The 26,031-nt window shown below is 49.2% G+C and overlaps 1 protein-coding gene across 4 annotated transcripts in view; it reads right to left on the minus strand.

Annotated features, from left to right (window-relative positions):
• Positions 1–26,031, minus strand: part of PAK3 (p21 (RAC1) activated kinase 3) — a 150,456-nt gene that overhangs the window by 75,902 nt on the left and 48,523 nt on the right. For 2 of the 4 annotated variants that reach the window (XM_074882660.1, XM_074882656.1), the window contains exon 1: positions 9,982–10,102. The exons of 1 other annotated variant lie outside the window; for it this stretch is intronic. The gene's annotated coding sequence lies outside the window, so the exon portion shown is untranslated. Of the gene's footprint in view, positions 1–125; positions 230–9,981; positions 10,103–26,031 lie in introns of those variants that run through there. One more of the 4 variants, XM_074882657.1, reaches the window with a different exon arrangement.

Raw genomic sequence — 26,031 nt, forward strand, 5'->3', positions numbered from 1 at the left:
AGAGCAAACACAGATAAGAGCAGTAGACAGAGACACAGACAGAGAGAATGGTTTATCCCACAGGCAGAGAATTACTGCATCATGATGTAATGACCTTGTTCAGAAAAAAAAAAAAGGTTACTTACATGACAGCATGACTTGTAGAAATACCAGCGCCCTTCCAGAACAGGGTAAAACAATGTCCATTTAAAGTTATGCTGAAGAAAACGTAAAACACTTGTCCAGTGAACTGGAGAGAGAAAGAGCAAACTTCAGCCCAGCTGGCCTGGATATAATCTCTCTCCAGATACACATAACACATTGAACCAAACAAGCAGGAGTGTTGCTCAGCTAAGTATGCATGGAAAGGAGATGCCATTCTGCTTTCTATGTCTTTGCATCTTCAAACATACAAGAGTCCCCTCTGCCCCCTACAAAGGCGCAGGGCAAAAATAGCCACTTTTGTGTTTCATTTCAGGTGCAAAGCACTATGAAGCCAACCATTTTATTTGCCACCTGTGAAGACTTTACATTTATACTTTCTTTGAATGTTTTCTTCCCCCGCAGAACAACTGGAGGGAGGAAGGTCACATGCTGCCTGTATATGAAGCAACCCCATGAAAGAGTAACTCGAGGCCAGGCTTGTTTTCTCCGTTTAGACAGCATTTAGTGAAGCCTTGGCCATGACTAAAACTCCAAGGCTGAGTTAATCACATTTCTGACTACACATTCCTCAAAGGGACTCGTTTCTAATGAATTTTCAAATGCTATGAAAATAACAGGTATGGTGTTTACCATGTAAAAGATTGTAAAAGAACACTGATGTTACTGCCCCAGTTCAGCACACTTATTTCATTGCTTGACATTCATCCCTCACTGTTGTTACTCTGCTAACATGAAGCGTATGTTATTAAAGCCAGTATTTACCAACAGATACTACAGCTGTGAAAGTAATATAGCCCTTCCATGTAAAATTAGGCTTCCAACAGGAAATAAAAGGCATTTGGCAAGTCTTAGCCTGCCAAGGGCAACTGCTCCACGTCCTGTTTCCAGGACAAGAAAGCCCTCCAGTTACTCCAGATACTTCCAGTGGTGAATGCTGAGCTTGTCTGGTAAGTTTTCTGAGCCCAGTGGAAATCCTACAGCAGACACAGAAAGCTCTCAGTCTGAATTGGCACCAGATGCTTTAGAGAACAAGTGAATTTCATTTTGTTACAGGAATATGAGAAGGCCAAAATGCTTTATTTGTCAGCACGGGAACAGTCACTCATCTAAGAACATGAATATTCTGTTGAAGTTGTTATAAAATGAGACTCTTCCAAGGAAACCCTGCACTGAGCAACAGTGCCATGTGCCAGCTTACAGTGCCCTCTACGCTTGTACACAACAAGAAATGTATTTTCTGTAGCAGATGAACAGCGACAGCCTTCAGACTACAGAATATAATTTGCAGCAAATTCCAGCCTCTCAAGAAATCTACAGTATCTCCCTACTAGCTCAAAGACTCTATACAAAGGCCAACTCAACATCATGCATTTACTGCAGTGTTTCTTCTCAATCAACCAAGAAAAAGCGTATTAGCCATACATCAAAACTGCATTGCAGCTAGGGCTGCCAATTACTTATGGCAAAAAGGGAGGCTGATTCATTTGACTGTATGTGGGCCTTGGCTGGAGTTTTCCCAAAACGCTACAAGAAAAGAAGAAAACCTCAGTGAACCTCCCCCTCATTCCCACTCCTTCCTCCCCCGCAAATCACAGTCAAGAGGCCCGTGCTTGCAAAAACAACATTTCCTGGAGGATTCTTTCTCCAAATCACTCCTTTTCTAAATTCAGACAAAACACACAGCAACTCAAAATACGTTTGCATATGATATATACGCATACAAGGACACCCCTCCCAAACACGTACAAGTGAAACGCAATGCAAAGTGTCTAAAAAGCCTTTAAATCCCCAATCCCCAGAGAGTCCCTACATCTTCCACTATAAATCCCGCTGCATTACATGGCCACCTGCGTAATGTGTAATGGCTACCTTACAACACTCGGCTCAGCAACCAGCCTGCACTGGTGGCTGAGCAGGGGGTAGGGGGGCCTTGTCTTTTTGCTCAGAACAGTCACAAACCAGAACATTTCTGCTATGCACACGCACATCCTGAATCCAGATCCTTTCACAAGCTCCTTGTATTGGATGCATTTAACACCTAATAAGTCACAAGTAGCAATTCTTCATCCAAGTTGTCCCTCCTTCAGCCTTTATGTTTTGAATGAGCCTTGCAGCCTCCGGGTGCCCGGGCTGTTCTCCCGGACACATGAAGCAATGTTCAACCGTAAATTGTCCTTGTTAGTCGCCATGGACCCAAATTCTATCATTTCAGCACATACTGGCCTAGGTTTGCAAGGTCCCTGGCCACACCAACACCACTGTTTCCCACAGTGAGTTCACGGCACAAAAATTCAATCATGTTTGCTTCTAACTGGTATCTTCCATTGCTCTTCTAGCACCCTACTGATGACGTTGGACGTTTGACTTCATCTTTGTGTTTCCAACGTATCTGACACGAGTCAACCTGGCACCCAGCCCCCCTGGAGCAGTCAGACCCTGCCTTAACACATCTCTGGTTTTTCTCCAGGCCTGAATTTTAGCCATTTATTGTAAACCTTTAAAATAGTTTTTGTAGAAAATATGCTTTGAGATCTTCAAGAGTGCAGAAAAATGTTTGAAGCACGCACCTACTGCTCACTGCCTTCTGGCACCAACATTCAAATTTCAAGTGAGCAAGTATACTGGGACAGAGCTTGGGCCAGCCTGAGCCACCCTGTCTGTGGCAAGGGGAACCAGTGGTCAGACATGGCCAGCTCCACGGATCAAAATGTCGTGTCTCACTAACACTGCAGGGCAGACCAATGCAAACCATCTTCTGCCTAATGACCCCACCAACAAAAGCCATCAGTCTCATGAGAATTCACGCTTTAGAGGCTGTTTGGAATACGTAAGAGCACAATTTTTTCCTCTCCTTGCCCAAAAGTAAGTCCTACTGAGGGTTGACTTTGAGACTGTATTTACCAGACTGCTTCCTGGAACACATAACACAGCTATAACTCTCAATTTATCATTTCTGTTCTGGAACACAACCAATTACACACAGGACAACCACTCCAGTAGATGTATTCCTCAAATAAGAGACTCACACACATACAGCTGTAGCCATGAGGCCCAGCTCCGCCATTCTGCTGGGATCAGCAACGCAAACACCATGAAATGCAGCTCAAAAAAACCACCAAAACTCAGGAATCAGGTAACTGACCTCTTGCATCATCTGTGGGCCTGGAAACTTCATCCACATGCTGTTGCTCACTAAGTAAGAGGAGAGACCTCTTAGCACATCAAGGACTTAAAACTGGAAAACTACCTCATACCCAGATGCCTACTGCTTTTCCTTATTACATGAAGAAGCGTGGCATTCACCCTGAGTGTCCAGAGTGCTCTACAGACCATAGGAGAAGACAGGGCATGCCCTGAAGAGCAAGTTGCTCAAAAGCTCTCACTGGTCGCATTATGGATCATAGCTGCAGGAAGTGCCCCCTAATTAGATGCTTTGGAGACATTTTACTTCAGAAACACACAACGGTACCAGCAGTTCCAGCATTTCAATACCATTGCAGCTTTCAAAAAGAAGAGTCCAGGACACAGCCTCTGTGCATGAACTGTCAATACACTGCAGAAAAGAATAAGGCTCTACTCTCAGCTTATTTCTTCTGAAGTGCTTAATATTATTCATTAATGCCACTAGAGAGGAGGATTCTGCATCCCCCTAGTGCAAGAAGTAGAGAGAGATCAAGACCATTGAGAGAAGGTGTGGTGCAGGATGTGGGGCAGAAATGAAAGGAGAAAGCTGTCCCCACAGATTACCACTCCAGATACTTCCAAATATTACCCAACCTCTTTCTGGTCCATGCATCCTACAAAGTGCAAAGTGCCTCCTCAAAAAGAAACAAAGAAGGGAGTAAATTCTGGCGGCTTTAGTCTTTTTTCTTGCTAGAAACCTCACCTCTTTCCAACTTGAGTTCCCAGAGCCTCTGGAATGGAGAGAGGAGAGTCATAGCACTGCACAGCTAACAGAGACCATATCTGTAGGAAATAAATAACCAGGATGCCAACCTGAGCTGGCTAGGCTCACTAAAAAGATCAAACAAGGATGTAAGCAGCTCTTTTCTGGAGCAGGCAGGCATCGTTTCAGTTGTTGAAATATTCATACCCCAATAGGAGCTGTTGCATCAATGTCTGTCCCTGATACAAACAAACCTGAGCTCAAAGCATGACAATCTGTGTTGTGCAGGGTGGAATCACAATTAAAGGCATTTTCCAAGCCTCCATTTCTGCATGCACACATTTGACAGCTTTTCTGGTGACACTTCAAGAGCATCCCAAATTCAAGTCCACAATCTTCTGCCTGTGAGGGCAGGAGACATTAAAAACAGTTTTAGCAAATGCCCAGGATTTTAATTGTGTGGCTTCAGTTTTTCCCACTCAGGTTCACCATGCACCAGCATCCCCATGTTTCATCTGGGGAGTGACTGGGTGCACCTGATAAATATGAGCTGGCAGGTTGAATCAAAATTCTCTGCAGGGAAGCGCCTGGAAAATTTCTGATCTGGAGGACTTTCTCCTTCACAATAGGGAATAGGGAAGAAGGAGACAGGAAATGGAAAACATTAGGCCTTTCACTCTTGAGAGACACATAGAAGTACTTTCCAGTGCCCTTCCCAAATAAAGCAAAAAGCAATTTATCGATGCCAGCAAAGGGACAGGGACTGGGGGCCCACACTACTGCTGCCCCTTCAACAGCATTCTGGAGAAACAAGCACACTCAGGTGACATGACAAGAAAATGTTTTAGTACTCCCCTAGTCACATGCAGCCAACTGTGCATATACCCTGCAAAGCAATGGTGAGCCTGCTAAAGTGCCAGAGCATTTTCAACACTTGGGGATTAGAAAGAAAATGAGAACGGTCTGGCTCTGGAGTCTGCACTGTACTGCAATGTTGAAATGGCAGTTTGTTTCAGGCTTCTAGAGGATCTAAGGCTGGACAAAAATGACATTGCAGTACACTGTCTTGGAGGAAAGCCAAGCACATGCATGTGCAGCAAGCTGGATCAAAGCACAGCTATCACTGGTACATGTGCAAGGTATCACTTTCAGAAGTCAAGGGGTCATATCAGAATCTTTGTTTCCATTTCTCTGAGAAAGCGCACTTTTGCCCTTGGGATTATGAAGCAACATGTAAAACTTTCCCAAAGATTCCTCAAACCCATTATGGGATCCAAATTGCTTTAATTTGCTTCTGACAGCAATAAAAAAGTACACATGACCAGAGCAGACAGAGTCAAAGAGATGTATCCAACCTTAACTTTACCATTTCCCATCTTTGCAAGCCTTACACAACACTGTATGGGAGCGCCCTGCACCTGTACTGCACAGGGCCCCCCAAAGCCAGCACCGTCCCACGGAAGCAGTGCAGACTACTCAAGCTGGACAACTGACAGCAAAGACTCCAGGGCAGAGAAGTGCTTTGCTCTGGACCAGGCAAGAGGCAGTTGCATCTGTCAACATGCTACTAGATAAGCAAATGACAATAAAAAATAATGTTGGGAAATGAGCCCATTGGATATAAAACAACACTATCTTACCCTTGAATACTTAATGCACACAGTCATGATGATAAGTCATTAGAGCAAGACAAACCAACAGATAACATCTGCTCCTGCTAAGCAACATTCATGGCAGAGCTTTCTCAACTGAGCAGGACATGGCTGTTTGAAGAGGGACATGATTTCTAAGTCTGTCTCTAGAAGGGAAGATATGAGACTGGACATCAAGAGTACCCAGAGGTGCACCCAGCCAGTGCTCCGAGCACCAGACCTGCAGGTAGGGCTGGTGGCATATGTTGACAAGCAGATCCTCCCAACCCAGGAGCCAGAAGACCTAGAGCACTTGTAGGCCCGCCTGTCTCCCGCCCAGGGCTTCCTGGGGTCAAAAGCTCTAGTAGCTGGGGACACAAGACCGCATCAACGAGATCATAGGCTTCCTGGATGACAGTCAGTGGGCCTGACTGGGTGGATGCCATGCTGCTTGCCTGGAGCAAGGGGTACCCACATGCCATGTCCCACACCGCTTGGCTGAGGAGGTGAGGGCCACCCTGTAGCCCAATCTCCTGTCTCAGGAAACCCAGCAGGCCAACTCATAAACAGGGCACTGCCACAGCTAAGTTGCACCTGTCCAATTAAACAAGCAAAATGAAAATTCCCTTTGCTATCCCCAACAGAGCACACTCTGCATTTGCTGTCAGCTGCACACAAGCCACAGCTGCTGACATTCACCTGGAAAAGATCTCCAAAACTCAAAGCAGTGAAACAAGCCACTAGCAAACCACAGACACTTTTGTCGTATTTTTCCATTACAGAATTACTGCTAGGAGCAGGAGACACACCAGTGACAGCAGGTCTGAGGCAAGACATTCACATCAGCATATCCACCTGTGCTGACCCAGGCCCAGTGAGACCTACCAATTACCACTCGGCCTAATGCCATTCTTCAAGTATCAGGCAAATCAAAGTAAATATAGAAGGAACAGAAGATACATAAGCTCAACTAATTGTGTCTGAAAGGTAGAAAGCAAAATAGAGCTCCAGGGGGAAAATGCTAGCTAAACACAAAATAGTATTGGTGAGTAGAAAGGTTTATTTCTGCAGGAGAACGTTAATTCATGTTTCTCTCTCTGCTTCCTACTGCTGCCCTCCCCACCCACCCACTCTGTTCCCCCTGCCCATTAAGTTCCTGGGAGAAAAGCTTCAAGCATCTTTTGCAGCAGCTAAGGCAGGTAATGAAAGAGGAAGATCACTCTTGCTCCTGCCTGCCCACTGTGTAGCACAGCAAAGAACAGAAACCAGTACTCAAACCAGCTAGGCACAAACTGACAGCAGTGTTAATGTCCCAAAGTCACAGGGAGTCCAACCAGAGCAGAAGCGGAAGCCAAATCTGTCAACACCTCCCCTGTGACCAGTTCTGTGCAGACATGGCTAAAATGAAGGAGTTGAAGGCAGATCTGAAAAACCTCCAGCTTCCAGGCTGTTTTTGATCCCAGAACACCGGCAGCTCCAGGAATACTTGGATCCACAGTCACAGTTAAAATATTAGAAAAAGCTTCTAGGCAGAGGGAACAGGAATGGAAATGGGACTATCACCACAAACCAGCTCTCCTCTAGGAGCAAATGCTGCCAGGCCAGGAGATAGCTAACACAGAAGCTGAGTTTGTTATGGCAAACAATGCATTGCAGAGCTGAATTTGTCTCACCTATCCCTGTAACTGTATGCACAAAAGTTGCAAAGAAATACGGGGGGGTGGAGGAAGACGACCTCTTGTCAAGTTTTGTTTTTCCAAACCTTGTGAGCTGGCTCAGGACACACAGGATAATTTGGACTCCAGCTTCCACACGCTTTTACACACTGAGTTTTGGTCAGATCCTTACAGAGACATTTGCCCAGTGAACAGTCTACTTGAAGAGGTAAAGTCCTCTTCACTGCAGTCAACAGCAAAATGCTCACCAACTTCTGCAGGACCCCCCTACAATTCTCATTGGGCTTGTTAGTTTACAAGGCACAAAGCCACCATCAGACAACCCCTACAAGAAGCTGGCATGCTTGTGCTAAAGCCCCAAGGTGAACAAGGCCCAAGCACAGGGCCCATGACAACCAAAGCAGCTCACCCTGAGTATTGCCTCCTGCAGCACTGCTGCCACAGCTGCCTCCTGAACTGTTGCTGCTGCAGGCGGTGGCCTATGAGGCTGGAAACTTAATCCTGTAACAGGAGCTCAGGGCTCGCAGGAGCTACTGAGACTTACTTTTAGTTATCCAGAACTCAGAGAAGAAATACCACCCATGCAGGTCTAGGTTCAGAGCAAAAACTCCTCTGCAGCTCAGAGGCAGTTGCCTGCAGCCACCCCACCATGAAGCCAGCCACCCCCCAGACCCAGCCCCCGCACTGTGCCTGCCACCAGCTCCTCTGCCCTGCTCCACACTCAAGGAAGGCAGCTCCAACCAATGCTGCCACAAGCATCAACGTCCCTCGCCAGCCCGGTGATCACTGCAGAAAACCTAGGCTCAGGGCAATCCTTCCCCCTCCATGCACATAACCTGTCATGGCAACCTTCACCCTCCAGCCTCAAACAACCCACCAGCCCATGTCCCAGGCCTAAAACCAGTTATCCGCAATTCCTGATTTACTTTGTTTCCTGCTCATGCTGTTGGGTAACCTGTGACTGAACACCTTTCCTGGAAGCATGAGGCTCCCCTGCAGCCACGTGCTCCATTCCATGAGAGATGGGGCAAAGGTGCTTGAAAATCCCTGGTGCCGCTTCTGCACGGATGGCCTGCTGGCAGGCAGCAACTCCTGCTTGGGGGACCAGCCCTCTGGAAGTGCCCAGCCACTTCTCTTCTGGGGAGCTGGCTGCCCCCTCACAGCTGTCCCCTGGCCCCCTCCTCCCTGTCTGACAGCCACAGAGAAGGTGGCTTCGCACAAGAGGAGCTGGGCAGAAGATCTCATCTCAGCATCCCCTCTGGCTGAAGCATTTTCTTCCCTCTCCCCCTGAGGCAGGCAGGTAGCAGCCTGGCTCGGGCCCTGCAGCCTCAGGCCCTCCCCACAGCTCGTCCTCCTCCTCACTCTGGGGTGATTCATGTCAGCCCAAAAGCCACTCAGCAAAGCCCACTTTGATCTTCAGCCTGCTGGGTCCCTGCGCTGAACGTCACCACTGACTGTGTCCAGCATGAAAACAAAAAGTGGACGCCCCTCTCCTGCGATCTTTGCACGGCGTCAAATTCGGGCAGGTGGGGCATCAGGGGGATGAGGGGAATGAAGCCTTTAGGGAGTCTGCCAAAGTCTCCACGCAGACAACCACGTTCACTCCTAACACAGGTTGTGCCCACCCCAGCAAATGGAGCCACGTGAGGAGAGACAAGATCCAACCCCTCGACACCCTCTGGGGTTGCAAGTCCAGAAATAGCCCTGCTCTTTCCAGCTCAGGCCCACAATCTCTTTCAGATGTTGCTCACTTTGAAGCCATGGCTTTCCCCGTCTGAATTCCATCAACCTTCTACATTAAATACATTGCTGTATTTAAAACAGGGTTCATTTCTGGCACCGGTGAAAACTGGATCTGAAAACTGTCGGAATGACCAAAAAGGGGGCACTCGTGCTGAGCGCATCCCCCACTGGAGGAGGGAAGCCTGAAGCAGCCAGACATCACGCTGGAGCACTTCCTCGGCTGGCTGGTGTACAAGTCTGGGACAAAGGGACAACCCAGCACAGGGACCAGCTTCAGCGTGGCATCAGGCACCACCATGCATGTTCAGGGGAGAGACCACCCTTCCCTGAACGGATTTCAAGAGAAACTTAGCAGGCGTTGCTAAAGGGGTCAATCAGATGCGTGTTGCCAATAAAGAGTATTTTAAAAAAAAAAAAAAAAGAAAAAGGCAGAGTTATTTATAGCCCAGAATTTCTCACTCCTCTGCAGAAGCACAGCCCAGAAGACCGCATTGTTGGAAGATGGGGAACACACGCACCACGGCAGCCTCCATGGCCGGTGCCGGCGCTGACATAACTTCAGACCCGACCGAGCTCTGCGGCTGCCGGCCGCGCCGGGAGCTCCCTCCCGCAGGACACCCGGCTCCATTTACGACCAGCGCGGAGGCTGCCCGGTAACACAGGTGTCACTGCCGGGAGAGAGAGACCCCAGAGACGCGGACAACCCCGGGACCGGAGCGGCCCGGCCCTCCCCGCGGCCGCACCCCCGACCCGGCACCCCCGGCCCGGCGGGTCCCCCGGTCCCCGTCCCCCCTCCCCCGCCGCGCCGCGCCGCGCAGAGGGCCACGGGCAGGGCGCTCCGCAGGCGGCCTCCGACGGCGCTCCGCAGGCGGCGGCGGACGCGCCCCGAGGCCGGCGTTACCTGGAGCTCCCGCTGTCATGCTGCACCGGCCGTACCCGCCGCGGCCTCGCGCCGCCGCCGGCCCCCCCCCCCGCCCGCCCCGGGCGCAGCCCATCTGCCGCGCGCCCGTCCCCCCGCGCCGCCGCCGCCGCGCGCCAATCGCCGCGCGCGCCGCCGGGACGCGCCGCCGCGCCCCAGCCCGTGTCGTCACCCGCCGCCCGCCGCGCCCATTGGCTGAGCCCGCGCGGCCGCGGCGGCCCCTTCGGCGGGCGGGCGCGCAGGGGCAAATCTTGTGTTTTAAGGCAGCTGCGTGGGGAAAAGCGCGGCGTGGAGGGCTCCCCGCCCACGCCCGTCCGTCCCCCCGCCGGTGTGGCTCGGCCGCGTCAGAGGTGTGCGGGCATCTGGGAAGCGGGGACCAGCACCCGGCTGGGAGCGAGAGGGGTCCTGAAAGGCGTCATAATGCTCCCGGGTCCTCGTCCGCGGGGAATAGGAAACGGCCGTGAAATCTCGGGTTCCCCCCACATGACGTTTGCCATGTGACACCCGTGGGCTTTTCCTGTCAGCATCCAAACGTGGGAGAACCCCCCCAGGCGCAAGGCTGGAGCGACCAGCTCCGGCCACTCCTGCGACAAAGAGAGCACTTCCCTGCAAAGATCCCTAAACGCACCAGAAGAAAAATCTCATTCACAGTGGTGGTTTCCCCTTCTCCTTTCCTTCAGAATTACGCTTCCCCAGGCAGAGTGTCGTCCCGCTCCTGCTCCTTCCAAACCCGCAAGTTCAACTCCTCCACGAGCTGCCCGAAAAGCAGAAACAGACCCTGTTTTGATGGCAAACATGACCGATTCTACAACGTCCCCAGCAGAGCCCCCAGGGCCGTGGGCATGGTAGCAGTGCCGGGGCTGGGAGCACGAGCCCTGCTCCGAGCTCCCCCCTTGCCTGGGCCGTGCCGGGTCCCGGGGCTGGCAGGCAGCTCTGCCAGCCGCCCTCCTGCCCCTGCCCCACAGGCTACGGAAAGGATGTGTTGTTATATCCCAAGATGGGCACATCTTTGACCTTTTTTTTGTTTTTTCCTGGGAGAGAGGCGCAAGGCAGTGTTTAATTACACAGCAGCCACAGGCAAGAAATGAAGACTGCCTTCTGCTGGCTGTTATTGCCAAAGGTAAGGCAGGTCACATGCAATTCCCCAAGAGGAGATAACAAACTCTCCCAGCCCCACCACACGGCATGTGATCTTCTCTGAGTGGTCACGCTGTGGCCTTACAGCTCATTCAAAGGACAGGTTCTCCAGAAGCAAAAGCACACTGAGTCACCCAGTCAACACTGACATGACAAGCAGCCCCCACTGAATCACTGCTGTCCCTTCCCACCGCGCACTGAGGTCTCACCAAGGTTTTCTTCCCCAGTATGAGTCAAATCTATCACTTACCTGGTTGGCTCTGCAGTGATCACAGTCAAGCCATGGAGCCAGTTGTCAGTGCTGTTTCCATCCCTGCAGAGAAATACCCCTGTGGATAGATGCCTCTCAGGATCCTCTAAGGTCAGCAGCGACCCTGCGAGGCCGCTGTCCCTCAACAGTGGAAGAGGCACCTTCCACTTTCTGCTGTGAGTAGCATCCAGTCCAGTGACAGCACAGTGTGCATCCAAGGGGGCTCGAGACAAGCAGATGGGGTGACCCCTGCAGAGGACACACTCCCTTATTGAGCCAAGACAGGGTAGTTTGCAAAGGGCTTAGGCTTTGGCCCAGCTTTTCCCCCTATCAAAGTCTGTGCAAAGATTTAGGGGAATGTCCCCCGCCTGCAGTGATGAAGGGCAAGCAGCTGAAGAAGCTGTCAGGGGTCCCCGCAGGCTCACCTAGCCCTTCAGGGCTGAAGGGCCATACCCTGCAAATCACGCTGGCTGCTGCAAATCGCTGTTTAAGAAGAGCCCACAGAATTGGAAAGGTCTGAGCAGGTGGTGGACAAGCAGTCCCCAGCCACCTCCAGAGTAAAAATTATTCCCGGTTAATTCAGACACAGAGCAGTAGGTTATTTACCAGCCTGACGCCCCAGTGCACCACATTCAGCATGAAGCATGTGCCCTGCTCACAGCCTTCCAAAGGAGGGAGCAGCTCAAGGAGAAGCTGCAGATAGAGCACCAAGTCAGGCAATTACAGATGTTAGGACTGAATCTGTGGGTGAATCACTTCTATTCATTTTAAAAAGTCCGACTGAAACATAGTTTTAGCATAAACTATTAGCAAAACTATTCTTATAAGTACTATAAGAAATCTGCAGGCTCTTTGAGACACCAAGCCTGGTGCCTTGGCTTCTGTCCGACTTTCCCGAAGGCTGTGTGAGAGCAGATGAAGGAAGAGTTTCAGCTTCCTTTCCCCCATGAAAGAGCAGAAACCTGACTCCATGACTGTATGCAGTGAAAAAGCAAGATTAGATCCCTTACTCTTAGCCTGGTCCAAAGTTTCAACTCTCTTCGGAGCCAAGGAAACCTTGCAAACATTGACTGCGCACAGTGGAGTTTGTAATGAAAATCACAGAGGGTTTTTAAAAGTCTGTGCCTTTTGGGTTGGCCTTTGGAGATCACAAAGCCCTTGAACTTGTGCTATTTCAGCCTTCCTGGGTTCCCCAGATATCTTTAAGCTGCTGGATGGAAGCTGACTGTCCAATGCCTGACAGGACACTGATGCCCCATGCCTGTCCCATGCCTTCCTGGGAAAGGAGACAAAGAGGAAGCATAGGCAAAGGCCAGAAAGGGGAAATTGCCCAAACTGCAGAGGTTTCTTGCCCCTCACCCCAGCCATACATGAGGCTGACCCCACTGGAGCTGGAGGGCTCCTCCACACACTGTGAGCAGCCAGCTGTGCTAACAATGGGCACACTGCTCATGGCACACTGCTGGGAGAGGGAAAAAAACAACTGACTGCACGGCCAGGGCACCCACACAGCCCCGGAGCGCGGGGCTTGGCGCTGCAAGCTGGACTCGCTCCACGGGTCCAACACTTGGGATAGGCTGGGCTGGGCCAGACCTGCTTGCTGAGCCTGATCCGGCCCAGACGTGGACAGGGTGCTGGCTTTGTCCCCACAGGGCACAGGAAAGCAGGCCAGTCCCTGCTAGATGTCAGTCCTGTGTGACTGTCACATGGGTGTCAAAGCTATCTGGAAATGCTTCAAGAGTCTGTGTGGCCTCTGGACCTGCTGGGTCTGCCTGAACCCTGTTTTTTCAGGAGCCAGCTAGGTCTCTGAGCAAGGGTCTCATCCTGCAAAAGTAACCTCAGAAGCTGACCTAATTTGAGACCCAATGCCCAATGCTTTAGGTGTCTGAGAAGCAGCAGGAGGAACCTGGCTGGACCAGGTCCATCGCCAGCCCCAACGGCTCCTTTCTCATGTGCTAGAAAAATCCAGACTGACTATATCAGGACCATCCATGCTGGAGTGTCTCTGTGCCAGGCCATGCACAAGCTCCCCAGCCCCTCTGTAGGGCACCCCCAGCCAAGAGTGGCCCAGGGACAACTCTTTCCTCAACATGCAACCCCATGGAAATACAGGGCCAGGTAGCCAATGCAGCAAAGCAAGAGAAAGAGAAAGAAATATTAGCTTTGAGCAACAAATAGCCTTCTCGAAGCCTTTGTTCCTCCCAAAGATGCCCGAGGACTTTAGAAGCCAAAAGCCATGTAACCTCACCTTTTAGATCTAATCAGATAGACCCTCCCAAACTGATTGCAGTGCTGCAGACTCACACTGCCTGAAACTACCAGCACCCTTCCCTGTGGCAGAGGGATGTGCAAGGAAAAATGTCTCCATAAAAGAGACCAAGCACCAGCGTTTTCAGAAACCAAAGGTACACTTAGCTGGGATGTCAGGAAGTTAAAAAAAGAGAAGGCTTTCTTGCGCAAAAAGAGGAATCCCTTTGAAGAGCTGCCTGATCCTGCTGTCAAGGGGAATGTGCTCAAGCAAGGCAGGAATTCAGGAAGGCTCTGCAGCTGCACATCTGCAGGACACCTCGGTCAGTACTATGTAGGATGTAACCTTAATGGGGTACGTGGTTCTAGAGGTGGTTCAGATACACCCTAGCGAAGGCACAAGGCCACCAAGCAAACCCCTCTCTGCTTCAGCAGGGCAGGAAGGTGGACACATTTTCCATCTGCGACAGAACTGGTTCTGCTGCATTTATCACACCTTGCTGGCAAACATGACACAATCTGAGCCATACAGCAAGACTGGTAATTGGGTGTCAGTAGGTTTTCATGGGAAGCTGGGGGGGGGTAAGGATCCCATTAATCTCCCATACTTAGTGGTAGCTGCCAGAGAGCTTGTCCTGCAGACAAAATTAACTCTGACAACTAACTCCCATCCCCATTAACAAAACCCCAGTAAGTAGCAACGTATCCTGGCCCCTAACAGCTGTGGGTATTATACCACCCTGCAGCTTTCTGCCTGTGCCAGACTGCCGAGGCACAAGCGCTCAGCCACCACAGCTCCTGCTCCTGACCGAGGCTGCATTATATGGGGGGCTCGGGGGACCACTCCGCCAGCCCTGCTGAGCCAAGGCAGCTCCAGAGCAGCCTGAAGCGGCACCGCAGCACAACTGGGTTAGCTGCACCGGGGGAGCTGATCTGGGAAGCACCGGGGGGAAAGGGACACGGAGGGACACTGAAAGCTAACAATTAAATTTTGGGGCCTGCTTGGCCCATGATGTCATGGTTTCCCAGCGCCCTGCCGATTGGCTGCGGGTGAGCATCTGCTGGGAGCTGGGGCTGGTTATTTGCCTGAGGTTCAGACCTTTCCCAGCGGCTCTGAATCAGGCTGGTTGTCGTGACAACCTGGATAGTGGCAGCTCCTGATAACCACGTAATGAGGTTGTCACAAAAAGGAGCCCCTCCATCAGAGAGGTTTAGGGATTGTTAATGTTTCCGAGGGAGCGTGAGAGCAGAAGAGGTAAGGGGACCATCTGGCGATGCTGGAGCACGTCAACAGCCTCCCTTGGAAAGGAGCTTCGTTAGACAGGAACCACCTACCGACACGTAGCGATGGGAACCAGGCAGGCCGCCTGCCAGCAGTGAGGGGGTCCCAACTGCTCAGCTCTGGGATCTGGTATCTGCTGGGATCCAGGCAAAGTCGGAGCAAGGATGACACACAAGCGCTGCCTGGGAACAACTCAAATCCCTGAGTGGTGAAGGTGCCCGGGGCTCGCTCGGGCATAGGGCAGTAACGCAGCCTGGGAGAAGTGACACAGTGAGGCTGGCACACAGAGGCCTTCCCACTGTGCTACTGGTCTCACATGCCCCCTCTTGGAGGGTAAGTCATTGAAGGACTATTAGTTTACCCCATTTGCAGGTAACTTCTGCAAATGTTTAGAATACCTCCCCACCGCCACGCCATGCAGCACGGGGAGGTACGTGTACTGCAAACCTTGCACAGGGCAGGGCAGGGACTGGCAGCAAATGCAGCTCATTCAAAGAGAATTCAAGCATGGCTGTGCTGTCCTGAGGATCCTCTCAGCTCAGGTGCAAGAATGACAAGGCAGGACAGAGATGTCCCCTTGTCATTACTGGAGACTGAGCCTGGGGAAATCATGCAAGGCACCAAACACAGTGTCTTCCCCTGGGATCTACATATGCACTGTCTTCTCACCCCAGGAAACCTTTTGTCCTTCAACCTGTCCTTGTGAAACATGGGTTTCACCCTGTTCTCAACAAACCCACAAGATTCCTACCACTGGGTGCAATAATAGTGACTGGCATGCTGCAGTGTGAAAACTTAATGAATGGTGGTAACACCAAGGCTTGGAGAAGCTCAGTTGCCAAACTACTGATCCCCGAGACCAGGACCCTGGAGAAGAATGCCCACACTCATGTTAAGGAACACACTTTTGAAAAAAACCTTCCTGCAAAACGACGTAGTCTGAATCTTTCCCAAGAGGAGATGGAAATCGCCTCCATAGATAACTCTTTGTGAATCTTACAGCAATAACTGACAGAATGTTTGTTTTATGTCATCTTCATCTGTTTTAAAAATACCTACTGTAAACACTTGCTTAAGTCAGTATAACACTTTATTAATAAAGTCTTCATATTAAAAGCATCTGTACTTTAGTTTATATTTTTACCTCAAATAATAATTTTCCTACTCAGAATTAATGCTTCAACCATGGCTTTAACTGAGATGTCATAAGAATATTAACACATGCCAATTAAATACCAATCAACTACTAAAGACTGCATTTTATAGATATATTTCTTAATATACCACTACTACACCTCATTAAAATGTTGTTGAATCTTCACAACTGTTGTAAACAATCAAGTGGGATATAATCCACCTCCAGGAAGTAGTAAAACTGAATGTACTGCTCTCCTACTGTGGGGACGTGTGTGATGTAAAATTCAAAGCTAAGACAGAGATATAGTTGATTACATATAACAGAAATACTCTCACATTAATACTAGGCACCAGGTTCACAAATCCTCCCTCTCAGAAAGGAACAAAGGGATGGGAATGTCTGCAAGGAGATCCCCATCCTGGAATAGGGTTTTGCAAGAGGGAAACAATATGAGCCAATAGAGCTTAAACCTGAGCTCTGAAATACTGCCCGAGCTGTAATTAGTGATTCTTCCCCACAAGAGGCCGTACAGCCCAGCAGCATTGCTCCTCTCATTTTAGCAGAGGGGAAACTAAGGCAAAGAGCTGCTACAGCAGCTCAGGGCTGGGCAGCAGCTCAGTGGCAGCTGTGCACTAACCCTCCTAGCAACATCGCCTCCCACGGATCCCCAGTGTCACTCCCAGGCCCTTTTTTTTTGTAAACTGCAATGGAAATCACCTTCCAACAGGAATAGCAGGACTAACAGCTTAAACGTATCAATCAAGCCCTACCTTAACACGGCCTGTAAACAGAACATATCACATATCACAGCTTCACAACAAGGCCAGGTTGGACGGGGCTTTGAGCAACCTGGTGTAGTGGAAGGTGTCCCTGCCCATGGCAGGCGGGGTGGAACTAGATGGTCTTTAAGGTCCCTTCCAACCCAAACCATTCTTTGATTCTATGATTCCTGCAGAAACAGGAACAGGATTCAGAATTTTTCAGGAGACTCCTGTAAAGTCCCATCCTCTTAATGTCTCTTAAATGTCTCCCATCCTCCTTCATGGGGAACATCACATTTGGCTGAACACAAGCAAAGACGACCCACCTGCCTGCTGGATTTTATCTGGTAAAGATGTTGAATTCAATCTGCTCTCAGGCCTGAGAAAACCGAGATTGACCCTACGTAACTAAAGAGCACAGAATGGTTTCCAGTCCTTCCTGGTGTCAGAGAACAAGACTCTGAGATGCAGCCTGTTACCCCAGACCCAGGGGAGTGTGGCAAAGCTGCCGTGGCCCAGCACAAACACCAGATTTACCGATACATGACCAGGCGCAACCCCTTGCACTACAATGTCTCAGCAGAGGTGAGATATTACATCTCATTTAGGAACACACATATGTAACTATGCTGCCGTATGCTTTAAGGGCAAAATCTGACAGTAAAACCACCACAGCAAGATGGGCAAATGCAGCAAATTTATCTTCGCCTGGAAAAATAGTTGTCATTCAACATCGATTCTTCACTGGAACAGCCATACATCACTGTGCCTTGGTTTTCAACCTCTAAAATGTCTCAAGCTGCGTGAGACACATAAAAACTATTCTCCAAGCTGTTTATCTTTGTTTTAATCTGAAAAGCATTTTCCAACATACTAGATTTTTACCCAAGTCATTCCTCATTTTTTTTTCCCAACTACTTGTGAACAGAAATGATACCTTGTGCCTGCTGGGAGGCATCAAAACAGAGGCTCAAGAGGCAAAATGTCACCATTATACAGGCTACGCTCAGGTTTAGCCACACTGTGGCAGTGTCTGGATCTGGGGTTTTCATTTACATTCACCTCGATGTAATCATTCAGACTAATTACTGCAGCACTGAGGCAAAGTGTGAAGTAGCCCTGCCTGCACAGCCCTCCGCTTTTCACACCTGAGCACAGCCCTGTGCTGCGAGCACACCTGTCAGTGGGGAGACCTGCTGAGCTCCCACCTGGATGTACATATTTGAAAGAGGTACCTGACATTTGGGGGTTTTAGAGATGCTGAATATGGAGGCCAAGTCTGTGACTGTCCAGAGCATCTCAGCATCCCAAACCAAACCACATGAAGGTAACATTCGAACGGAACGTATGTATCTGATCCGATTTATGAAAATGAATTGATTAAAGCCAAGAAGCTGTTAGAAAATGAAATGGCATTAACAGCTTTTACATTAAAGGCACTATTGAATTTTTTAATGCCTGTTTCTTGGTCAGACATTTTTGCAATTAAAAAAATCTTCCTCTCTGGCCCTTTCCCACTCAATGCAGTTGTGTTTCAGGAACAGAAAGGGCTTAGGCAGGGATTCAGACCTCTTTTTTGCACTCCATCACCAGATTTCACATGAGGGATAATTCTGGACTGAAGATACAGGAGACTGAAGTGCGATTTGCTGTGGAAGAGAAGCAGGGCTGAGCAGCTGCCAGGAGAACTTTGCCATCCTTCACCTCCTTCTGCCTTCAGAGTATTCTGGAGAGAGCATGGAAGCCTGAAGCCACTGAAGTCCAGGATTTCCCTACTGCCCTGAGATGGGCTCCATGGGAGCAGGGAGGGAGCCAACCGGTGAGGGGGGCAGTAATGCACTACAAAAGAAGCTGGAGATACAGACTAACATCCAAAACCAGACAACCTGAAGAGGAAAGATTCTCCATGTTGTTTTCAACCCCTGGAACTACCACCCTTCCTTTAGCATCCCAGCTGTTAGAAGCATAAGATGAAGGCATTGCCCAAGGGTGTGAGAACAGCAAAGCTACCAGGGGCTCCCCAGGTTTGTATCCATGCAAACAATTCTTGCAGCTTGGACATCCTCACACAGCCTCCAAGTCTGCGTTGACTTATCTCTGGCTGTCCTATAGCACAGACAAACTCATAATGGTTTGCACTCCTTAGAGATCCTAGACCCTCAGCTATGGTATCACAGGGGAGGGTCTGAATTATTCCTTCAAAGCAGATGGGACAGCTGAGGCTGCTTTCATCTTTAGCGGTTCCTTCCCCTGTCCCCATAAATCAAAGCAGATCCTTATTTCCATGTGGTTCCTCCTGCTTATTCATCTCTCTTGAATGTTCCCACTACAAATGTTGTGTATTTAACTTCATACTAGATCAGTATGAGCTTTGATTTCACAGCTACAGCAACTCCATTGATGTCATGGGTGAATAGGAACAAAGGTGCCATGGAGGGCAAACACAGGCACTGCATGACGGCTTGTGAGTGCTGGGGATACCAAGATGTTGCAATGCAAAGGTACTATAGGCATCGGGATAACATCAGCCCAGAGGGCCTGGAGAAAAAAAAAGTCTTTGCGTGGTTCCCATTCCACCAATGAAGACTTCCATTGCCTGGAGAATATCCCATGACTGTTAGGTTTTACTACCATGCCAGCTCAGGGCAGTGTCCCCCCAGCAGCTAGAAGACTAGAGACAAGGGCTGTCTGGGATCTTACAGTGCTTCCATACCAGCCTGCTAGACTGAAGCCTCACAATTAGAAAAAGCATGATAGAGAACGTGTGTCTTGCCTTAGAGAATACCCTTCCCAAGCTTAACGGGGTTGTGACCTGCGAAGTTAAAATGCAAGAAACTCTGTGGCTGCTGACCAGGCAAAGTATTTGATATTGGGTTAAAGAATCAATGGCTCTCGGCTATAGCAGACAGGCATCAACTCCACTAGCTGAAGTGTTCCTCCTTCCTTCAGTGTGCCTAATACCAGCTAGGGCAGCAGGACTGAGACTGCTTTTGTGATATAAACAATTTGCAACAGCTGAAGAAAAAGATTCCTCTGAAACCCGATTTAGTGAGACAGTTCAAACAAGATTTCTGGAACTTGCTCCAGAGGAAGGACTCTTACCTTTGCAAGACTGACCACATCATGACAATAAATGGAGAATGCCAGAAACAAACTTATATGTACCGAGATGAGCTACTAAAGCCTGAAAGACAACCTTGCCTCCAACACATCCTCAGTGCAGTTACTTCTTCAGGGGAGAATACCTTCTCCTTCTCCTTCTCCTTCTCCTTCTCCTTCTCCTTCTCCTTCTCCTTCTCCTCCTCCTCCTCCATCTCCTCCTTCTTCTTCTTCTTCTCCTTCTCCTTCTTGTCCTTCTCCTTCTCATTGCTGTCTGTGAACCCTTCCAGCACCTTCCTTCCCTTTCTCCCCTGTAACTCTCCACACACTTGTAGCTCACTATACATCAGGACACAGATAGTAAAATGTACAAGCTTATAGATTTGTTCCTGCCAAGCAGTATTTCACTACTATTTGTCTCCAAACTCTTGGTTTTGTTTGGCTACAAAGACAACTCCATAGGAAATAATGAAGGCTGCTCACCCAGCTAAGCATGTGTGTAGGTATGAACACCAAGGAGAAGTTCGTTCCATAGATTTCTCTTTCATGTCATTGAGAAAGTTAAGGTCTGTTTTGACATAGCATAGACAGAACCAAGCATTAGTTTTAAGACAGAAGGCCACAACACCAGAAAAAAAATCACTTTATTGTAAGATCAGAATCCAGAATGCCATGGAGAATGAGTTTTCTGGCAGAACGTTTTTTTGGGGTTTTTTTCCCCCTTCTAAAAATTATGCTTTTTAGTGTAAAAAAACAACCCTGGTTTGACAAGTCTTATCTGAACAGTAGAAGAGTTTTGAACCCCAAGATTAAGGAAAGATATGTTCATGAGACCCTGAACCCAAGACAGTCCATAAGGAGAGGGTGAGACCTGTCTCGGATGTGGAGACCTTTTCGTATCACTTTCAGTGACCAGCGTCTTTAAAAAACTCAAGAAAGTATCCATTTTAGCATGCACCCACAGGTTGGGAGAACACTTCATTCATGGCAAATCTAGGGAAGTTTTGTTCTCCATCCAGTTCAGATCAAAAACAAATGTAAAAAGAAAAAATATTTCAAGAATTGTGAGCATGACCTTTTGACCAGCTTCAGCCAAGTATATAAAGCATGACAGTGCAGAATGCACTACATTTCAGCCCTCATCTCTGGCTGTGAAAGTCGGGTGTTCAGAGAATACAGTCAGGCTTATTAATCTTGTGCTTAAAGATGTCACCTAATCAAGAGCTGGGATCAAGAAGAAATCCCCAGCTGACATTAAAATGTTAAATGCAATGGACTGTATCCAATTATTATTTTTATTGGAATTGCTAATATATGGGATGGGGCTGGAGGGGCTGATTTCCAAGATAAACATGTGACATCAATGCCACTGGAGACAGGGACTGACTGAAGCTTTCGACCTGCTCTGTGCTGCGCTGCTGTGCCAGGTCAGACTTCCCTTCCATGCCAGGCCTGCCCACAGCCGGGCGGTCAAGAAGCTCCCATGGGGTCAGGGGATCCCTGTTACAGCAATGGTGTCTGCGTGCTCTCATGCATCACAAAGGCTACAAACCTGCATGGTTGCCCAGCTATTCCACTAACCCCCATCTTCCATGAGATATTCCCTCTTTTGGTACCTATGAAATCCAAAGCTCCAGGATTTGTGTCCCTGGTAAATCTAGCACATAAACAGAGAAACCGTCTCCTTCCATGAGCCAATTAATTTCTCTCTGTGAAGAGATCTCACAGCAGGCCTTCATGTCCTCAGGTTGCAAATGTGCAACCTGTAGCCAATGTACCAAGACAGCCTTCCTTGTCATGAAAGTGCCTTTGCAGTTACCTCATAAGTTTCCCTGACAGTCTGAGCTGCTTCAATGCAAGGATATGTCATAAACCTTCCTCCCAAAAAATCCTTCACTGCATGAGAGGAAAATGACTGGGGTGTGTTGACAGCCTTCAACTATCTGAAATCACTTTGTGAAGTGTTACAGGGACCCAACCCAGCCAAGAACAATCACCCTTAAAATAGAATTAAAATTAAATACCTTTATTTTTTCATGAAAGAAAGCAACATCTTTCATTGGAGCACTCGCTCTACCTCTGTCACTCTGACACCTTCACTGACAATCACGCTTAGTTTCTGCTGATGGAGCCCACCAGGATGGGGTCACCACCCTCAGTATCCATCTCCCTGGTCTTGGTACCTGGTAAGCATAAAATGGATCCCTAGGAACAATCTTTACAATGAAAGGTACCATCCCATATCGAGGCCACTGGCAGAGAGGAACAGAGCCAGAGGCCAGTACTGGATTCAGTGGCATCCTGCCTGCTCTCCTGATGCCATGTATCCGCACTGAGCTCCAGCCAACAGGATGGAGCCAAACCTAGCAGGCGGTTCCATGACATTACTCCAGCTTACACCAGTGTAAATAAGACTGGACTCCTGCCCTCACTTTTCCCATGCTACCAGCGTTGCTTTACTGTGTGACTGCCAGTCTGAATGCCAATCCAGTCTGCCTCTGGCTTACTGTGGGATGCAGACTCTTATGCTTCAGTGCCTCCTTGCAGTCAAAACGAGATGTTTGTTCATAAATGTTTTTAATCTTGTTGCTACCCTGGCTACTTCTCATTATCCGTCTTGCACAGCCGTTGGTTCCACAACAGGGAAACAGGCCAATTATCTTGCACAGCCCAAGGCAGAGCTACTGCTCAAGGAGGCAATGGGTGCTTGCCCCGGTGGGAATAACTGTGTGCCATGGTGAGGGGAGGAAATCTCAGAAGTTCAGAAAGTCTTAGCAAAGTAAATTCCTTATCATCAGAGGAAGAGAAGCATCATCCTTCTGGCAAGTGATGTCTTTGCTGCATCTCAGAGGGCTGCACACAGCCCTGCAGACGGCAGGTAAGAAGCCATTTCATAGAATCATAGAATGGTTTGGGTTGGAAGGGACATTAAAGATCACCTAGTTCCAACCCCCCTGCCATGGGCAGGGACACCTTCCACTAGACCAGGTTGCTCAGAGCCCTGTCCAACCTGGCCTTGAACACTGCCAGGGAGGGGGCAGTCACAGCTTCTCTGGGCAACCTGTGCCAGTGCTTCACCACCCTCACAGGGAAGAATTTCTTCCTCATATCTAATCTGAATCTACCCTCTTTCAGAGTAGAGGGGGAGAATCCCCTCCCTCGACCTGGTGGCCACACTTCTCTTGATGTAGCCCAGGACACGGTTGGCTTTCTGGGCTGTGAGCGCACATTGCTGGCTCACAGTCAGTTTTCCATCCACTAATATCCCCAAGTCCTTCTCCGCAGGGCTGCTCTCAATCCACTCCTCGCCCAGCCTGGATTTGTGCTTGGGATTGCCCTGACCCATGGGCAGGACCTTGCACTTGGCCTTGTTGAATTTCATGAGGTTTGAACCTCATGTTCTGGAGACAGCAGCTCCTTGGGGCAGAGCTCGGGGACTGATGCAGGGCTGGGCAGCTCCAGGGCACAGTCACTCTTTACAGGATGATGTGACACATGGCCACAGACTCAAAGCTGGCGAGTAGAGACCTATGTTGCCAAGCAGGACAGGCTCATCCATCACCAACATTTCAGCTCCTGTTAACTTGGACTGAAGGTCCCAAGGGAGCACCTTAGCCAAGTCCAGTCACCCTAACCACACTGTCTTCTTGGAGCTGACACCTGCAGGTCAAGATAGAGTCGAGGCCATCAGCAGACAGCCCGCTCTCCCTACACACAGGGCAGACACATCAAGCCTGGGCTGCAGTATGCAACACAGAAGGTAAGATACAGACAGGATGGCTTTCAACTAAACCAAAAGCTCTCTGTTCACTTTTCCACACAGACATCATCAGAGAGACCCAATCCCTGCTCTTTCAAGCTTGTCATCACACAAGACATGGGCTCTACTTCCCACAAGAGATATGGTCTGTCAGTTCAGACTGAGACACGTAGAGCCCAGCTCGTCCTCCTCACAAGAAGTTAAGTGACTGTAGCTTACACTTACACTTACAGGTATCTGCAGTGAGGGAAGAGAGAGGGGAGAGGAGGCTGACTTGCCCTCTGGAGGTCCAATCCTTTCACCACCTGCCCAGCCCAAGCCCTGCACCAGCAAAATGGATTTCCACACTTAATCTTGCACACAGTCTTGGTGTCATCCCACTTGATTTTATGTGGCAGCCACGCTCCTTTTGAAACAGTGCATGTTTCAGAACAGATTGACTGTGCAGCAAGGTGAATTACAGCTGTGAACAAAATGTCTGGACAATTGCTATGGCAAAAGGGACTGGCATTGCTTCATGCTACTGCTGCCAGTTATCTCCTGGTTGCACAATGAATCCCTTATCATCTTCTCTCACCAGAGCTGGGCAGGAGAAGCTTTGCGGCCTTTGCTTTTCCCTCACTAATCATTGCTGGGCTGACAAGTCCCATGGACCAGGAACAGTCTGCTATTCTGGCTCAGAAATAGAGCCCATACCTTGCCTTCAATCTGACTGCTGAAAATGTGCCCTCAGATGGCCTGTGATGCCATTTTTGTCTTCTAATGGAAGCTGAATGTCACTGTTTTCCCCATCAGGAATGAATGCTGGCAGACTGAAGTCCCAGTTCTGGACACTTGTTGCACCAGACAGCAGCTGAACAGGTCTGTCCAAGGAGAGTGGGACTAGGCAGGCACAACTGGAAGCCTAACTCCCTTCAGTCCCAGGGTGGGCAGTGCCAGTGCCTGCCAGAGCCCACCAAGCTAGAGCTGGCACAGACAAGCAGTCTTGCACCCCCCAGCTCATGTCTCCTGTCATTGCCACACTCAACACTCCTTGGAGAGATGGAAAGTCAAGATGCCAACACCAGTTCCCTTGGAAGGAGACTAAGAAACTGTTTCATCTGCACCCGACTAATCTGCTCAGAACCAGCTGGATGGATTCAGGAGACAGGAGGAGAAAGATCTTATTTGTTTGCTATTTAGTGGTTTAATGTCAGAAAGCATTGGGACTGAAAGCATCTCAAGCTTCATGGCCTTTGAGCTCTCTTGGTTGTGGTTTGAAAAGGCAAACCCCAAACCAAAAGAGCTCACATATAACAGAGGAATTTTCTTCCCTCTATTGTCTCCAAATATATGAAACCAAATTCTACCTCAGGTGGGCTGCAGCCCTGTCAGAAGCACAATGCAGGGTGACATCTGCATCTGCCTTGTCCCCTGCTGTACCTCCTTTAAGGGTGCCAGCCCACAAACTGTGGCCAGTCCGTAGTAACTCCACTCCCTGAGCATGTAAATAAGACAAAGAGAAACAGATCAATCTTACCCTACATAAGGGAAATGGAGAGGCACAACCAGTCCCATATACATGGTAGCATTGCAGAATAGCCCACTGTACTCTGGACCCTGCTCCCTGTACTAACTGCTCTACTTTGTAATTTTCCAAGCAAAAATCATTTTGACCCTGCAGTAAACTGTCTGTCCAGAATTGCCACCACTGAACTGGCAGGCCTGCATCACTACACCTCCGTCCAGTGTCCCTGTACCAACAAAGCTGGAAAAGGCTGGGGTGTGATGAGGATGGCCATCAAATCCCGGGGCATCATCAGTTTTCTTTCTAACGAACAGCAATCGTTCCTCCCCATCTCCTGGGCTCCCAACCCGATGGCTATTGCTTACTGCAGCACTGGCCACACACCTTGGAGTCGTGTCTGTGAATTCAGCATGTGAATGCTCCACTATTCAGCACTTTTTGCTACACATGCCCAAAAGAAGTGATTGTAGCCCTGCAAAACCCTGAGATCATGTTGTGTATTCATGAGTGCCATCTACTGGCACCTTCTCCCTTAATTAACCTTTACAAAGCCACTTTGTGGGGTGCGGAGCTCTCCAGACCCAGAGCACAGAGGTACCACTGGCTCCTGTCCCCTCCCTAAGCAGGGAAAATAGTCTGTGCTTCTCCAATATCCCTACCTCTCTGTTCTCATCGGCTGCAGGAAATAAATCAGGTGGATTCATTCTACCATCTGCTACAAGGATTGTTTAAGTAAAATGAACATGTTTTCCTGGTGGGGAAAGCATAACAGTTAAGGAAACACTTGAGATCTCAAGAGATTCCTCATGATGCTTCTGCTAGCTGGATAAGAAGACATCAATACAAAAAAA

The sequence above is a fragment of the Strix uralensis genome, chromosome 13, assembly GCF_047716275.1.
Source record: "Strix uralensis isolate ZFMK-TIS-50842 chromosome 13, bStrUra1, whole genome shotgun sequence".
Classification (NCBI taxonomy): domain Eukaryota; kingdom Metazoa; phylum Chordata; class Aves; order Strigiformes; family Strigidae; genus Strix; species Strix uralensis.